The sequence below is a fragment of the Anas platyrhynchos genome, chromosome 2, assembly GCF_047663525.1.
Source record: "Anas platyrhynchos isolate ZD024472 breed Pekin duck chromosome 2, IASCAAS_PekinDuck_T2T, whole genome shotgun sequence".
Classification (NCBI taxonomy): Eukaryota; Metazoa; Chordata; class Aves; order Anseriformes; family Anatidae; genus Anas; species Anas platyrhynchos.
The window spans coordinates 979,268-995,737 of NC_092588.1; the positions used below are offsets into that span (position 1 = coordinate 979,268).

Consider the following 16,470-nt stretch of genomic DNA (forward strand, 5'->3'; position numbering starts at 1 on the left):
TGCCTTGCTATTTAGTGTTATTCATTTTGAAGTGCCATCCCTCACCCCGGAAGCTCAAGCCATGCAGACACCAAAAACCCTCTGTGCTGTGCAGGACGGGGCCAGCACTTTGCAATTTCCTGATCTTTTATTTCATATATAGGTATAATAAAACTAATATGTTATTTCTGGCCCCGATATCATTTGTACAGATAACCAGGTCACTTCTTCCCCACCTCCACACGAGCATCGCGGCACCAGCAAAAGGAGGGACTAGGTGGGACGTGCTGCAGTCGTGAAGTTATTTCAAGGCACGGATGCTAGCTGAAAAATTAGGCACGATGGTAAGACACACGTGAAGGTCACAGCTGATAAAAGGGTCCTTGGAGCAAACTGCTGCATTTTGGGACTGAGTCACCAAGGTCTGCGTACGTCAGCTGTGGGCTTCTCGTGGCAGAGACCAGGATGGGCTCTCAGCGCTGGCTATAACCATAAGCACCAGCCCCAGGCCATTTCCAGCTCCCTTCGATAAGCCAAGGCCACCTCCAGTGAGCTCCCCGAGGTACCAGGTCCTTCCCTGCTCGGGGGGGACCTCGCTGCTTTGCATAGGCATAGAGAAAACAAATTGCCACAAACAAAAGCCACACTGAATCTTGCTGGGGGACACCTGTAGCGCTTCCCCTTTGTTCACAGAAACTCAATCAGCCTTCACCTGTAAGGGGAGGTAACAAACCGTGCTTCCCCTCTGTTTTCTGGCTGCTTTAAAAAAAGGAAGAAGTCAGGAAACACCGGTACCTGCAGGAGTCCCTGCTCAGCTCTGCCAGGTCCTAGATGCTCAGAAAGCAACGGCAGTGCTCAGTCAGCCCACCCCATAGCCCACCCTGCTCCATCTGCTGTCCCCCAGCCTCCTGCAGGTCACAGCAGTCACGTTTCCAGCCGTGCAAATAAAGACATGTCCGGGCTCTTAAACTTGGATGTTTCGTTCCTGCTCAAGAGGGAGAACATCACGATTCAGATTAAAGCTGGAGATAAAGCAGTGCTTCCCCTGCCGCTAAGAGGCTTAGCCCCTAGGATATTTGTGCTGCTGAACAAGAGGAACAAACACCTGAAATCAGATGAGAAATTTGGGCTGATGCATAGTACAGGGACGTGCAGGCATTGGTGAACATCCACCTCTGAAGTTGGCTATAGAGAAACAAAGCCTGAACGAACTGGTATCGGAAGGAGGCAAAGAGTAAAGGTGAAATGCCTCCACCTCCACGCTGGGCTTGCGTTAACCAAGAGCTGCCTAACAGCCCGGGCAGGATTCGCATCGATCACGAGGGTCCTCCCAGAGCACGAGGGTCCAAGTCTCTGAATGAGATATCACCAAGCAGAAGCAATTTTCTCCCCAATTTAGCCTTCCATATAGCCACGGGCACATCAGCATCAACAGATAAGGGAGTGCTGGTGGAGGAGAGGGAGGAACGCTCTTGTCCGGCCACCCGGGGCACATCCATCCCCGGTGAATCCAACGCTGGAAATCTCAGTGTTTGGCACTACTTGTAGAAACGACACGAGACCAAGATTGGCAATAAACCCAAAGTCTGGTGTTTCGTTTCTATCAATACTTACTAGATGTTCGGGGTCACAGTGCCAATCCACTTCGTTATAGACTAAAATATTTAAGCACAGCTGAGTCTGCACCTGAGTCCTCCTGACCTTCCTCCTATCTACTCATTCATTTGGATCACTTAAAATTATTTCATCCAGCTGCTCGATTGCCAGGGAAGATATTGGCTGCGTAGCCTACGCCTTCAGACCCAAAGCAGGGAGCAGAGATTTGGGTCAGAGATACGCCCAACTTCCCTCCACTCTCCAGGTACAGCCATCGCAGGCACAACAGACTGGAAAAGTCCACCCAAAATCACAGATTAATAGGAAAAAAAATGGATTTTTTTCTTCTGGTTATCAATGTTGAGATGCTCTCCACCACCACAGACCTGACCGGCTGATGGCTCAAATTTCCCCGTCCAGCCCAGCTGCTCAGACTTACTGGATCAAAGAAAGGGTCAGAAACGCCTCCAAAATCTTTCACACAGTGATTTTAACGAAGGAAAGAAAGGTTCTTCAGAGTATTCAGCCCAGATCCAATCCACGTAAAGAACATCAGCATTTTTTTCAGAAGTCTCAGACTACTGGGCTTTCCCCCAATAAATCCAGCGTGCCTAAACCAACACACGCATGGCATTTTGTTCTCAATATATCCTTATTATATCCTTGGAGTCAACCATAAAAGACAAGTGAGAGCTGTCCCGAACAGCTTTTTCCCTCTTAGATAATATTTACAAGGCAGAATCCGAAGTGGAGAGGCCAGAACGAGCCAGGCCACCCAAACGGAGAAGATTTTTGTTTATCCCCTTCACGTGACGCACTCCAGGCTCTGGTGGTTGTGGAGCTTCTTCCCCTGCAGAAGTTCTGAGCCCAGAAATGTGTTCCCAGATGGTGTAGCCCCCGAGGAAAACAATCTTTGTATGAACACCCGTAGCAGCGTCAGCGGCTGCATCTCTCAAGGCTCGTTAGGCAGAACCACATCATGCTCCCGTGGCACGGGGGCTAGCTTCCCCCACCGCCGGCTTCACCAGTTTCACCATTTCGTTCCCAATTTAGCAACGGGAACTAAATGTGTACTCTGTGCTGAGCACGAGGAATCGGAAGGAGAAAAGAGCTGAAAGATGTCGGGTTTGAGAGGAAGCCAAGCGGGAACTCGGGGCTGAGGAACCCCAAGGTTTTTGGGGTGAGCTGATTTTGGGGTGAGCTGTTTTTTGGGGTGAGCTGCCCCTCCCGTAACCAAGCGAGCCCAGCTCAGCCCTGCTGGCAGAGCTTGCAGCTCCCAGCAGCAGGGCCATGAATACACACGCAATTATTTTTTTCCCCCAGCACTTGCTGTTTCTGGATCCTAAGCAAGGCACGGCTTCATGAGAGGATGCAAAGGAGGAGGAAACGAGCTGGTCCCTGCTCGATTAACGAAGCCAGCCAGCAGCTCAGAGCCCTGCACCACCCAAGCAAGCAGAAGTCTTCCTAAGCACAACTAGGTTTTGGGTTCATCTTGGGATTTGAGGTGAAGCAGTGCCCTGCTACTGCTGGACAATCTCAGCAGCAATTTGCCAACGCACCTCCACTATCCTGATTTATTTCTCTGGCTTTGCTCCGGCGGGGCAATTAGAGGCATATTGCAAATCACCTAATCCTTAAATGAACTTAATTGCAGCCACAGAGCAGGGTGGGCACCTCTCGAGCAGCTTGGCCCAGGGGATGAGCTGGCCGTGCCGCGGGGTGGCCGCAAGCAGCCGGTGCCATCGGGCCATCGGCTGCCCAAGGAGCTCGGAAGGCAGGGACACAAAATGGGAGCACCAGGGCACAGTGCAGACGGGTGATTATCTGCTCCCGAAGCTGCCAGACAGGAACCCGGTCCTGATTCCAGCCCTAACCAGGAGGCTCCAGCAACCCCGTCCCATTTTCCAGTGGCTCAGCAGGTCGGTACCAGTCCGAGGACGTAAATGTGGCCGTTTCAGCACTGCAGCAAGCCACAGACTTGTTTTGATGCGATAAATCCCTTGAAAGAAAGAAAGAAAGAAAGAAAAAAAAAATAACAGCTTTGGCTGGGAACTAATCTTCCTTGATAAGAATCAGCGTGGGAACTGGAAGCTCCAGTAACAACTCGTCCAAGTCTATTTATACAAGGCATCAAGACACCCATGCCAGAGATCCATAGGAGAACGCCCAGGAGCAACATTTGGAAGCACGCACAGAGAAAATCTCCCCTCCACTACTGCTCTCGTTTCAGCAAACGAAAATTTGGGAAAACACGCGGAAAAGCAGCAGGAAAAGGGAAGCAGCAACCTTTGACGTGGTTGATGAGGCACGAGCTTGTAGGGCGGCCATTGGAAAGGCAAAGCAGAACTGGATTTGAGCTTCCACGTAGAGTGCTCGGGAGCTTTCTTCCAAACTTTGATTTTTGAGGTGATGTGGAGAGAGAAATCCTCAAGGCTTTTCCAGCCAGCACATGCTGCCATGAGCTTGCAGGACATAGTCCTGCATGTTCCCAGCCCCAAGCCCAGCTTTATCCCTCTGCTCCCAGCAGACACACTCAGCAGTGCGTGCCTTCACTCCTGTCTCCACCGCTATCACAGAGCTTTCTGAAATCCCAAAAACCACCCAAAAACTGCAGCCGGTTGGAGCAGCCTCCAGAACCTCGCCTTTGGCTTTGGAGAACTGCCTGCTGCCTTGATTAGGCTGCTTGTGCCCACACGAGTCCCCTTTTTCCCTGCTATTTCTTCTCCCCCCAGGTAGATTTACCACAGCAGGCATCCCAGAGAGCACAGCAGCTGCCACAATTCTGGGAATCATTTTGCTTGGTTTATCTCTGCTTTCTCGACCCTCTCTGTTTAAGCCCTAAATTCTTTCCAGCAGGAGCTCCCTGCTCTTAGACGTGCTCCATCCCCCGGACGTGTCCATCACCGACACAGCAACTACCTTCCACTGAATGTCATGAATAAGAATTCAGATTATTATGAAAAATAATTCAGATCACTCCTGGGGCAGGCAGGAGCATCCCAGCTCTACCACCTGCAGCTCCAAAATGTACGTTTCCAGTAACCCCAAAGATTCCCAAAGGGTTTCTGAGCCCCTTGTGTCGTTGCCCACGTTGGCATCGTATCCCCACTTTGAGCAGAGCACACTTCAAGGAAACACCCAAATGGGTTCTTCAGCACTAATTTTCCTTTCCCTTTTAGGATTAGAGCACCTCAGATTAGGACACTGGACCTGATGAGGCAACCGAGTCATCCTCTGAAGCCATCCTTGGTACCTGGAATCTTTTGGGAATCCCTCGAGTTCAGCACAGGCTTTCAAATCTCGTTACTGAGAGCACCAACCTGGTCTGGAAATGGACTTGAATCACTCAGATTTCTGGAATATGGTATAGGACAAGATTTGCAGGAGGCTGAGCACTCTGCCTTCTCTGACACACGAGCGTACCGGGCCTGTGTTCTGTTTCTAAAATGACTGATCTGAATTTTAGGTGTTTTTTTTTTTTTTTTTTTTTTGACAAGAGCTCCATCCTGTCGTAAATCAATTCCAGCTACTCATGATTCATCTTGCTATCCAGCAGCTACACCTTTGATGTTTTGTTAGCCCCCATAAGCCTCGCCACTCCTGCTCTGCAAAGCCACATCTTTTGGATCAAATATACCAGGGGCGAGACCACGTGCTTCTGGGCCCAGAAACCCTCCCCATATCTAAATTTGCATCTTTAAAGCCAAAAACACGTTGAAAGTCCTAGATTGCAGCCCCCGTGGGTCCTTTCCAACTGAACTGTTCTGTTCTGGTCCTGGATAATTTCACGAGTTTCCAGTATCAGCTGTTGAAAAAGGTGCTTTGGACTGCTGCTCTGTATTTAGGCTTAGAGCTCCTCTTTTAGGCATGTTTTGATTTTCTGCCTGGGCCAGGGATGAGGACAAATGGACTGGGCAGCCCCTGGGACACTGATCCCATCCAGGCTGAGCTGTCCGGCACGAGCAATGAGCAGCCCCGCGGGACGAGCGGCTGCTCCTCTCCATGGTCAGTGAGGAACCCAAAAATGCTTTTTCCACCCCACCCCGACGCCAGGAATGGCAAGCGAGCTCCAAGGAATTAACAGGAAATGGGGCTTGGATTCGACAGTAAAACTTAAATAATCAAATGCGAGTTATGCACCAGCACTCGCTGTGAACTTAAAATTACCCCGAGCATTCCTCAAGCAATTTCTGCTTCGGCGTTGAAGCATCTTCATCCCTGAAAAAAAGGAAAGCGAGGCAGCGCTGTGCTCCTCACCCCAAGTGCCCAGTGCTTGCTCTCCTCGATCTGCATCACCCATACCAGCAGCTGAATCGATGGCAGTCCTGCCACGGCAGCGTGCAAGGACCTTGGATCTCTTGGCACGGCCAACGCCAAGGCAGCCAGGTCTCAAAAAGGGAAAAAAAAATGCTGCCACGTGATGGGGTCAAAATGCTCCAGGGCCCAAATTTAGATCTTGTAAATTAATTAATTTTTATTTTTGTTTGTTTGCTCAGGCAGTTTTCATGTTTGAATATAGAATTGGGTGAGCAATGTAGGGTAGTGTTGGAATATTAAGCAGTGTTTGAATATAAAACAGTGTTTGAATATAGAATAACCACGTGAGCAACACAGAGCAGTGTTGGAATAGAGAATAAGCGGGTGAGGAATACTGAATAGTGTTTGAATATGAAATAATCGGGTGAGCAACACACAATGGTGTTGGAATATAGAATAATCATGTGAGCAACAGAGAATAGTGCTTAAATATAGAATAATCGGGTGAGCAATATAGAATAGTGTTGGAATACAGAGTAATCAGGGGAGCAACACACAGTGTTTGAATGCAGAATAATCAGGTGAGCAATAGGATTAAGCAACGGCGAAAAATCTATTGCTAAATCTCCAACAAAAAAATGGAAATGTAACGCGGCCACATAAGTGGCGAGATCCATTAACTCTGTTCTTCCTGCTCAGCAGCCGAACGCAGCGTAAATAATTTCCTTCTTTTAAAGCTAACTTCATTTTTCACGGATAGCCCTTTTCACAATTATTTCCTTTTACCTTGGCAGCTTTCAATTTTGCTGGGTATTAGCTGCTGAGATTAGAGACCGCTTTATCTCACAGCTAGCCACGAGAAATTACAAGCAGCTCTCGGAGAGCGCGATAAAAGCTTTGCTTCCCCCCTGAAAGGCACGAGGGACTCTGCGAGGTGCCTGGTGACCTGTTTCCCCTGGAGAAGACAACCAGAAGTCTGGGACACAAACACCCGCTGCCCCAAACTTTTCTGATGCTGTTTTAGCAAGGCTTGGCCACCACCCCCATCCCCTTGCACACCCCATCGCTGTGAGGTTGGAGCAGATACCTTGTCCCCACTGTCACCAAACTCTAAAATCCACCCTGAGCTCCCTGATGCCATCCATCCCCACATCCTCCTGCATGGTCTCAATGGTCTCCGCAAATGGTCTCGAAATCAATGGTCTCGAAATCCTCTCCGCACCTCTTCTCACCCCTGCCAAGCTCATCTCCTGCTAACTCGTGCGAGGTACCCCCGGTGCCGGGGCTGTGGGGCTTCAAGCACCTCTGCATTCACCGTCCCACCACCCTCCTGTGTCCCCAGATATCACATTCCCCCCCAAAACCCAACTTCTCTACAGGTGGACCCAGTTGGACCAAATCAGTTTGAAGACTTTGTGCACACCACAAATTAAGTCCTGCACCCTAGAAGAGTTTTTCTCATGGAATCACCAAAGAGCTGAGGCTGGCAGGGACCCTCTGGAGATGGCCTCGTCCCGCTCAGAGCAGGCTGCTCAGGACTGTGTCCAACTGAGCTCTGGACACCTCTAAGGATGGAGGCTCCACAGCCTCTCCAAACCAGACAGGGGTCACTGGACTTCATATCTGAAGTCCATTTCACACCTTAAGCTCCAAAGCACCACGCGGACAGACCCTCGGGGCGAGCCGGCTAGGCTGGTGGGAAGGAGCAAGCTGCTGGAATACGTGGCACCCCTTTAACAGAAAAATAAAAAGCTGGAACAAACTCAATAAATGAAGTAGAATATGAAAAACCAAGACTGGACCCGGCACAAGCCAAACATTTGATACCAATACCAGCATTTAAGGGTCTCAGAAATCCAACCTGCGTTAACCCTAGCAAAGGAAACTGAAGTTAGAGCTGGCGTTCCCTTCTTCCAGTCCCCACCTCGCACTTCGGACAGATCTGGGATATTTATTCCCTTTTCCAGAGCACGTCTGCAGGTCAGACACAGCCTCCAGCCACCACCTTTCATCTCCTTTTGGGACATTGACTCCACTGATGGGCTCCGGCCTGAGGCTGCCGCTACGTCCACCACCGCCACCTCCCTCGGTGCCGAGCTGCCCTGGAGTTTTGATTCAATCTTGGGCATGGGAAATGAAAGGCCTTTTGTCGAGATGCCTGCAAACATCTGACTGAGCACCCATTCTTTCAATGACCCTCTTGTTTAATCCACCACAACATGGCCTGAGGTCCGGGCTGCGTGACGAGCCATTCCGACGGGGTGAGGCAATATCTTGGACGTCCACAAGTTGCTGCTTCTCTGCCCTGCTGCCTTCTGGCCTCTGATGGGAGAAAGACTTCGAAGCTTTCATTTCGCCAACCGAGACTCGAGATGTGTTTTCAGACGCTCACTCAAGCGAGATCACAGCTAACATTTGAGCTGCAAATTTTAACCTTTCTGCTGCGGCTCCCAGAGTGTCTGAAAAGGCGCTCCAGGAACACAGCTTCCCAGACCAAGTTTCCTATTTGTTTTTGATCTCCACTTAACCTTTTGGCTGGAACAACTGAAACGGCGAGAGGACGAGGCATCCAACGCTCAGGGAGTGCCTTTTGCCTCCTCCCTCCCAGCCCCACCACCATTAATCACCGCGGCACCAGTAAACACTGGAGAAGTCGGCACAGTCCTGCCTCCGTCAGCTGGGAAACGCCGGTCATCTGAAACTGGACTTACTGCTGCTTGGCACCACTTCTGTATTTTGTGATACACTAATTCAGGCCTCTGATTAAACACAAATAAGTACGGGGAGGGATCGGAGCAGCACGCTGCTCTCCTGCTGCACCCAAGCCCACCGGCAGTGCTCCCAGTGCTCCCAGTTGCCTGGTGCTTCCAAATCCCTCCTGCTGCGCTCTCGTGTTTTGCCTCCTGAACCTCCCTGGGGCACGTACATGACCTGTTCTCACTCCGGTTCAAACAAAGCAACTCCAAGAAATATCAGGTGGCCCTGGAACCAAACCCAGCTGCTTTGTGCCCAAAACTTGTACCTCTCCCAGCCCGCGTCCCTTGGTGCCACATCGTCTTCTTCACCCCTTTAGACCAACACCACCATGTGTGAATGTGGGAAGGAGAAGCAAGTCAAATGCCAGCTGCTGGACAAAGAGGAGATGACCCCATGAGTATTCAGGCTGAATTTGATGCAGACTCACAAGGCCGCCAGCTGATGGATAGGGCAGACAGAGCTCAGCAGCAGGGAGCATTTATCACCCGGCTGCTCCTAGCAGCAAATCGCAGAGGTACCACCCAGTGTCTGGGATGCACGGGTCATTGGGTTAGGAAATCTACTCGATTTTATTTGATTCTTTTCAAATACTACTACGTCTCGGTGCCAGAGAACGCATGAGATGAACGCCCGGCAGAAAATACCCCAAAATTGGGTTCAGGCACTAAAAGCAAGGCCAGGCAATGCTGCCCGTGCTAAGGGGGCTAAGTGAGCATCACCCCGAGCCCACAGGGGTGAAAAGAAGATTTCCCTTTGTTCAGAAGAGCTGAACTTTGCTGCTCCAGACAGATGCCATCAGTGGCCTTTCTCTACAGAAACACACCCTTTGTAGTTCCTTTTTCCCTAATGTGCTGCTTCTCGAAGTCCCTGATATCATGTTCTGCTAGTACGAGAGGAACAACCACAACAATTCCTTAAGTTAAGATGTCTTTCAGAAAATAAGCAAGATGAACTCGTAGTATTAAGGATTATAACTAGTATTCCCTGTGGTCCAGACACCTTTACTCCACTGGGTTGTCTGCACAGGGGGAGCATCATGCCAGAAAACCACCAAACCCCAAAATTCCCCGTAGTGACCCACCCCTACCTACGTTTGTGACCACAAAGCAAATGGCCAACCTGAAGAGCTTCCTCTCTGCATCGCAGGTCATGGGAACCACGACAGCTTGTAGATGACAAATCCTTTTTTTTTTCAAGCGTGTTCCTTCAGCTGTGCCCGCTTGGCTCCTTGCAAAACCGAGACGCCCGTGACGAGAGTTTAACCGTGCTAATAGCGTGCGCGTATTTTTAGAAAGCACACGGGGACGTCAACACTTCAGCTCGCCCAACTAGAGGCGCAGCTAGGAGATGCTACTCTACAGCAGTGTGTGTGCACGCAGTATGGCAATGGGTGGGTTGTGAAAGCATTCCTGCAAGCACCACAGATTCACAGTATTACTCACAGGGGACAGGGGCCCAAGTGATTCACGCTCATCCTTCTAGAAAAGCAGCTTAAGTTTCCTTCCCTTCCTCGCACGTCTGGGACAACATGTTCATGAAGATCTCGTTGCCTAACTCTCCTCGCAGGGCTAGTCATAAAACCTGTCCTTCTGTCCAAGATGTTGGGCTATTTATTTTTTTTTTTTTTTTGCTGGTGGAGACACGAGCTCCTCAAGGCAAGAATCAAGCTCTGAAAAATTAGACGCTCCTACGCTAATGAAGAACAGCTCAAGCGCATTAGAAGAGCAGCCTCATCTTCCCGACCCCCTTCAAAGCAACTGCTCTCAGCCTTCTTGGCTGGAAGCCGGGCTCCTACCGAGTCGCCAGCCCCCCAGGAGAAGCCCCAGCACTGTTGAGAGGGGTGCTGGCAGGTTTTCAGCTCTGCAAGTCTCCCCACGAGGACACCCACCTCTGTTCCAGCCCTCACAACATTCGTTTGTTATCCTGCAATGTTTCAGCTTCTGGGACCTCACTCTGCGGGGCATACGTCATAGGGGATGAAAGGCAGCACGATAAAGGGAATATTCATCTCCAAAGGTTGACAGGGCAGGAAACCCACTTGTGTGCTTTCGTTCCGGGAAAGTGTAGGAGAGCAGCGAAAATGTTAAAGTTTACATTCATGAATTTCGTGCGGGGAGCCTGCTCATTCTACAACAATAATATCTTGTCGTGCAGCTTCTGAAAATTCCCTGACCACTTCCCAGACGCAGCTGAATTATTCTGGGTGAAGGTGGTAATTTTAGCTGGGTAAAGCGCAGTTCGCTTCACCTACGATAAACAAAAAGCTAATCAGAAAAGCCAAAATAAAATACTTCAGATATATTAACTTACAAGTCAACAAAAGTGACTCCGCCACACTCCACCAGCCCTTTTCTCTGTCATCCTCTGGGAGGGACGGATTTGCAAGCAAACTCTTAGTCAGAAGGAGACAAGTGCTTCACAAAACAGTCTTACAAAAGCCGCATTACAAAACCTCCCGAAAGCAGGGAGGGGAGAACAGCCCAGTCCACAGGCAGGAGGGATACCACGACTCCACTTATTCTGAGAGTAGAGATTATTGTAAACCCTTCTTAATTAGGGCATTAGTCTGCTAATTCTATTTAATAAAAATAGATTTTATATTTGGTTCAGCACATAATAAGGGGGGTATTGGGAAATGTTATTTCCATCTGTGTAGGACTGAAACAGAGGAGCAATTTCTGGACTTAAGGGATGAGAGCGCTCAACCCATCCAGGTGTTCTGAGCACAGCATCGGCTTCAGGGCTGGGGTTTTCCCCTAAAATCAAGGACAACCCATCATGATGCAGAAGTCCATGATGAAGACTTCTGCCACTGTTGAAAAAAAGGGTGTTCTCAGCCATTACTTCAGTAACAACAGAGACAGTTCGGAGACACGAATTTCCCAGGGTCACGTCAAGCCAACAAACAGAGGAAGGAAGACGACTGCTCTTCTGTCTACCTTCATCCCCAGGAACCCCTCCTTACGCTGCCTCGTTGGAGCATTAACAGGTTTTGACGGCTGACTCTTCCACTGGATCAGGTCCCAGTAGATTTACTGCTTCCTACACAGGCAGTAACGCAAGCACGGGGACTGCTCTTTGCCTGCCAGTCTCTGCAGGTTGGCCTAAAGACATCTTAAGGCTGCAGCTTTTGGACAACCAGGTCAAGGAGATCAGAACTTCCCGCGTGCCAAGCTTATATCATCACTCACGCTGGTATCTATCACCTGCTGGTTTTAAACTGAAAGAGATTTAGGTTAGATATAAGGAAGAATTTCTTTACTCAGAGGGTGGTGAGGCACTGGCACAGGTTGCCTAGAGAAGTTGTGGATGCCCCATCCCTGGCAGTGCTCGAGGCCAAGCTGGATGGGGCTTTGGGCAACCTGATCTAGTGGGAGGTGTCCCTACCCATGGCAGGGGTTGGAATTTGGTGATGTTTAAGGTCCCTTCCATCCCAAACCACTCTGTGATTCTAAGATCTTCAACGAAAGAAAAAAAACACAAACAAACCAAAACCCAAACTGTTCGGTAGCCTCTGATGTCCGCAATCAAGAGAAACCATCTCCAAGTGACTTGACGTGTTCAGGATCTGCCCAAAACAAGGAAAATCGCCAAACTCCAGCATCCCCAGCCTCCCATCCACCACCACCTCCTCACAACTGCACCATCCCTCCCAGCTCTACCAGTAGCGTTGGCCATCGCTAAGGCGAAGGAGTTACCACCAAAACCCAGGCCCTTCATGGCTGTTTTGGGGGAATCTGGTGCTACTTGGGTTGACGCCTGCCATCCAGGGTCCTCGATAGAGAGGGGTTTTGCTGCTCTGGAGTGGAATGAAAGCACTGCAGCTCAACAAGCTCTCAGGACCTGGACGAGTGAGTCCCGGTGGCCGCGGGGCCAAGTGTTGGCCACTGTTGGACAGCCAGGAGGCCTCGCTCTACCAGGCCTCCACGGCTTGCGACACAGCTGCCGCGTCTCAAGAGGCAAACAAATACTAGGGATGATTACAAGCTGCCGAGGAGTAATTTTAATTATCTCTAGTAATCTATTAGCATTACATTAGGAGGCCTGAACAACCTCCCTTCCTTTCAGGGCCACCTGGAGTCCTACTGGTTCAAGAAAAGCTCAGGCAGCGAGACCAGGCTTCTCGGCCCAAGCTTCAAAACAAATAGGCGCTTGTTTGCCCAAGGCAGAAAACTATTATCTGCCCACCTTAAATATTAGCGAGTAAGTATGCTGACCTTTACAGTTGCCATGACAGCTATGTATTGAGAGTTAGGTCATATGCCAGGACGGGGACAGTTGCTAGAAATAGTTTAATATCATCAGTATGTCAGATGCCGATTGCAGTTCTTCCGCTTCGCTCGGCACACACGAGCTCGTCAACGCTTGACAAGCTGCCTTGGCCATCGGCATCATTTTGGGTATGGGATAGGTGGCAAAGTGGTTCAGATATCCATGAGGCCATCCTCATAATCCTCAGTGGGTCACAACAGCTCCGCATAATCCTCCGAGGGCCACTACAGCAGCACTGCTCCCAACCTCACATCTCGAGCGGGGAGATACTCAGCAAGAAGAGTGGCAGTAGTTTGGTTATGGGACAGCTTGGCACCTCGAACCCCCAAGCACAAGAGACCACCAAGCTTTTCCCCCTCTTCCTTGATTCAGCTCATCCAAAAAGGCACTAAGTTCAAAAGGAGCCCTCAGTTAAAAGCTGCTGCTTTTTTTTTTATTATTATTATTATTTTTAAGTTCTCATGGTAAATGCTTAAGCAGATTGCTCAAGAAACAGAGCTGAGAGCCAGCGGAGGACTTAAGTATACGCTCTCAATGGCATAAATTATCTGTTCATTTCCCTAAGTTCACTATTACACAAGATGACTTTCTGAACCGTGGCTGAACTACGGTTACTGCTCGCCGGTGGAAAAACAACGACGTTGCACAACTTCACACTTTGACTCGGGCCGCCTTTCTAAGAAGCTATGCAAATGCGAATGAAATTATTGCATGCAGTTTTGTATGCATTCTGTGTTTCGTGTAACATTAGGAGAGCTTGTGAAACTGCATCACTTATATAAAAGACTAATCCCCCCCAGAGCAGTCGAGGAAATGCCCTCCAGCCCATGAGTTTTCCTCCTCCATCCTTTAAGGCTTGGGCTACGAGGAGTGAAGGAAAGCAGCGTGCCAAATGGTCACATTAAACTGTGAGCACTCAAAAACTCGGAGTGTGAAGACACAGTGCAGTATTACTTTTTATACCCAGAATGTGCATCAAAGAAGAAAAAAGCACAGCATCACATAAAAGACCGCAGCAGAGCAAACGATTTCAGAAGCCACAAGGGACATTTGGCAAATCCAGCTTGCTGGAAGGCAGCTCCCCACCCCGCACGTGCGAGGTGAGGGCAGCTCTGCCCCAAAAACCTCGCTTCTCGCGGCATTTCAGAGGGGTCTGAACCCGTGCTGGCAGCATTGCCATGCAGCTTCAGGCTGGCAGCAACCCAAAGAGAGGGGATGCTGGGTTCAAGCCAAAACAGACATGATTGCAGGGGGGCACTTAGAAACCTCCGAAAACCAGATTAAAAAACAAAAAACAGGTTTTGGTGAAGAGCACCAAGCAGAGGCTTTGCAGTAAATCAGGTTTTTGCAGAGGTCATCGTGCTCCTCACTGCTCCCCTTGGCACCCACTGTTTTTCAGGGCACCTTTGGGCCCGAGCGCTGCAGGGCTTGCATGAGCTCAGCCTGGGAGCAGAATGCTGAGCACCTGGCTGCAGCATTTCTAGACGGTCAAAATCACCCAGCTATTTCCTTTATTTTAATAAAGGAAAGCGATGTACGGAAGGTGCACGCTGAAAAGAAAAGGAATGAAGTTACTGTAACGCGGCACAGCCCTGGCAGCTAATCAGGGAGACAGATGAAGGCAGCAATCTGTCTCCTTAAGATATGCAGCAATTAAAAAAAAAAAAAAAAAAAAGAGAAAAAAAAAGGCAAAACTGTATTTGAAGATGCTCTTAAAATGGCCGCAGCACGAGGGGGCTGCACCAGGAGCGTCCCTCCGCAATGACAAGCGAAGTAATGAGAAATGTCATCGTTAGCAGTGTTTAATTGCCGGTAGCCAGAGCACTCCTTAGCATCCATTATTAACTTTCTAACATACCTGTGCTCCGGGATCATAAAACCGGCTTTCCTCCGAGCTGGCAGCCCTGCTGTGGCTGTCATCGAGGGCACGCTCAGAAGGCAGCTCACGGCTTCCCTACGACAGCACGGGGACCTTGAGCACGGTCCCGTCCCCGTGCTCCCCAAAACGCGGCTGACCGTGGGACTGCATTCACGAGACAACATGAGCCCACCCCAAAAAATGTCCCCGGTTACCTTCCGCACCGGATCAGAGCGATTCCTTCCCTCCAGACTTGTAGTTGCACTGGGGACTCTCCCCAAATTATATGGAGGCTCACCAGCAGGACAAAACTATGCTGCCCATCGACATACCAGAAGCAAATGGGTAATTCATCTGAAAGCGGGCTCTTGCACTATGTTTAAGTTCTTCCCAGCTTCAAGGCTCCGAGCAACTCCCCGCCAGCCTACACCACTACTTGCTTCCTACCACATCAAAATCTGTCTCCTCCTACTCCATCCGATGTATGTCGGTCTCCCAGCTAGACCATCGGCTGCCATGCACACACAGCGCTCCTGTCTCCTTTGCAAGGAGCCATCCCTTCCCCAAATTAAATTCAGATTACAGCATTAGGAGGAGCTGAATTATAGAAGTCTACTCCAACCTGCTCCATCCCTCAAAACACAAAACACCTCTCAAATGGCATGTTTCTCCGCGGAGGGACTACAGCAGTATTATACCCCAAGGCAAACACGATGGATGGCCATGGACAGGGGTCGTTGGCCACCACCCGATTGGGTAGGAAAATGGATATTCAGCAACGCCCTCTGAACCCATGAGTGAAAAAAAACCAGCCTGTGGATATATTAGCAGAGCAGCAGTGCAAAGCTCACCTTCTAAGAGATCTGCACCCCTACAGCCAGAGCTGCCACAGCCCGGACCTTCATTTTGGCTGTGGTTACATCGGTCAAACGACGCACCCCACCCGCTAAAACAGCCAGAAATTAATGTCGTTTCTTACGAGGATTAGCTGCCAGAGGCAGCCTCTCAGCATGATGGCTCGTTCCCATCGGGTACAGCAGAGCTGCCCCAACAATACGCCGCCGGGAAGACGCATCAGGGTACCAGCAGTACCGAGACGATGTAAATCAGCTCGCATGTGCCCCGCATCAAAGACCCCACCGGCTTCTGAAGCGTGAAAACATCGTTTCCCTGCACGACGCCAAAGGAACGGCAGCAGGGAGACCAATGGGGGTGGGAGGACAGGAGAGGAGGAAAAAAGAAAACACAAAATGTGCCTGTGCACGAGCTCCACGGGGTGAAGAAAAACCAAGCTACGGGAAGAGCAGAAACAGCAGCTTGGGCGCAAGGAAAGGAGCCATGCCAAGCGCATCGGGAAGAGCTAGGAAAGCAAGATTCGGGCACCTGCAGCGCGATACAAGACAGCACATGCAGAGAACAACCAGAAGTGGTGGGAGGAGAAGCAAACCCACACGGCTGCTCCCAGAGCAGCACGGCGGAGGCCCCAGCACTGCAAAGAGAAGGGATTTTGTTGAAGACCCTCAGCAGCAGCTCAAGTCAGCACAGATCCTGCAGGGCCACCGGGCCCCGGTGGCTGCAAAAAAAGCATCCAGGGGTGAGGGTTCTGCTTGTCTTTTCTTATTTTTATTTTTTTGCCTTTTTTGGTTTTGTTTTGCTCTTGTTTTGTTTGGTTTTCACTTTTTTTTTCTTTTTTTTTCTTGCTTGTTTCTGCAGCTTTCTGCCAGCAGGCCAGGCCTCTCCTCCCAGGGACG

At 50.0% G+C, this 16,470-nt stretch overlaps 1 protein-coding gene across 2 annotated transcripts in view; it reads right to left on the reverse strand.

Annotated features, from left to right (window-relative positions):
• ARHGAP39 (Rho GTPase activating protein 39) overlaps nucleotides 1–16,470 on the reverse strand; it is an 83,619-nt gene that overhangs the window by 46,526 nt on the left and 20,623 nt on the right. Inside the window, exon 1 of one of the 2 annotated variants that reach the window (XM_072034205.1) lies at nucleotides 14,935–15,582. The exons of the other annotated variant lie outside the window; for it this stretch is intronic. The gene's annotated coding sequence lies outside the window, so the exon portion shown is untranslated. Of the gene's footprint in view, nucleotides 1–14,934; nucleotides 15,583–16,470 lie in introns of those variants that run through there. 2 annotated transcript variants of the gene reach the window in all.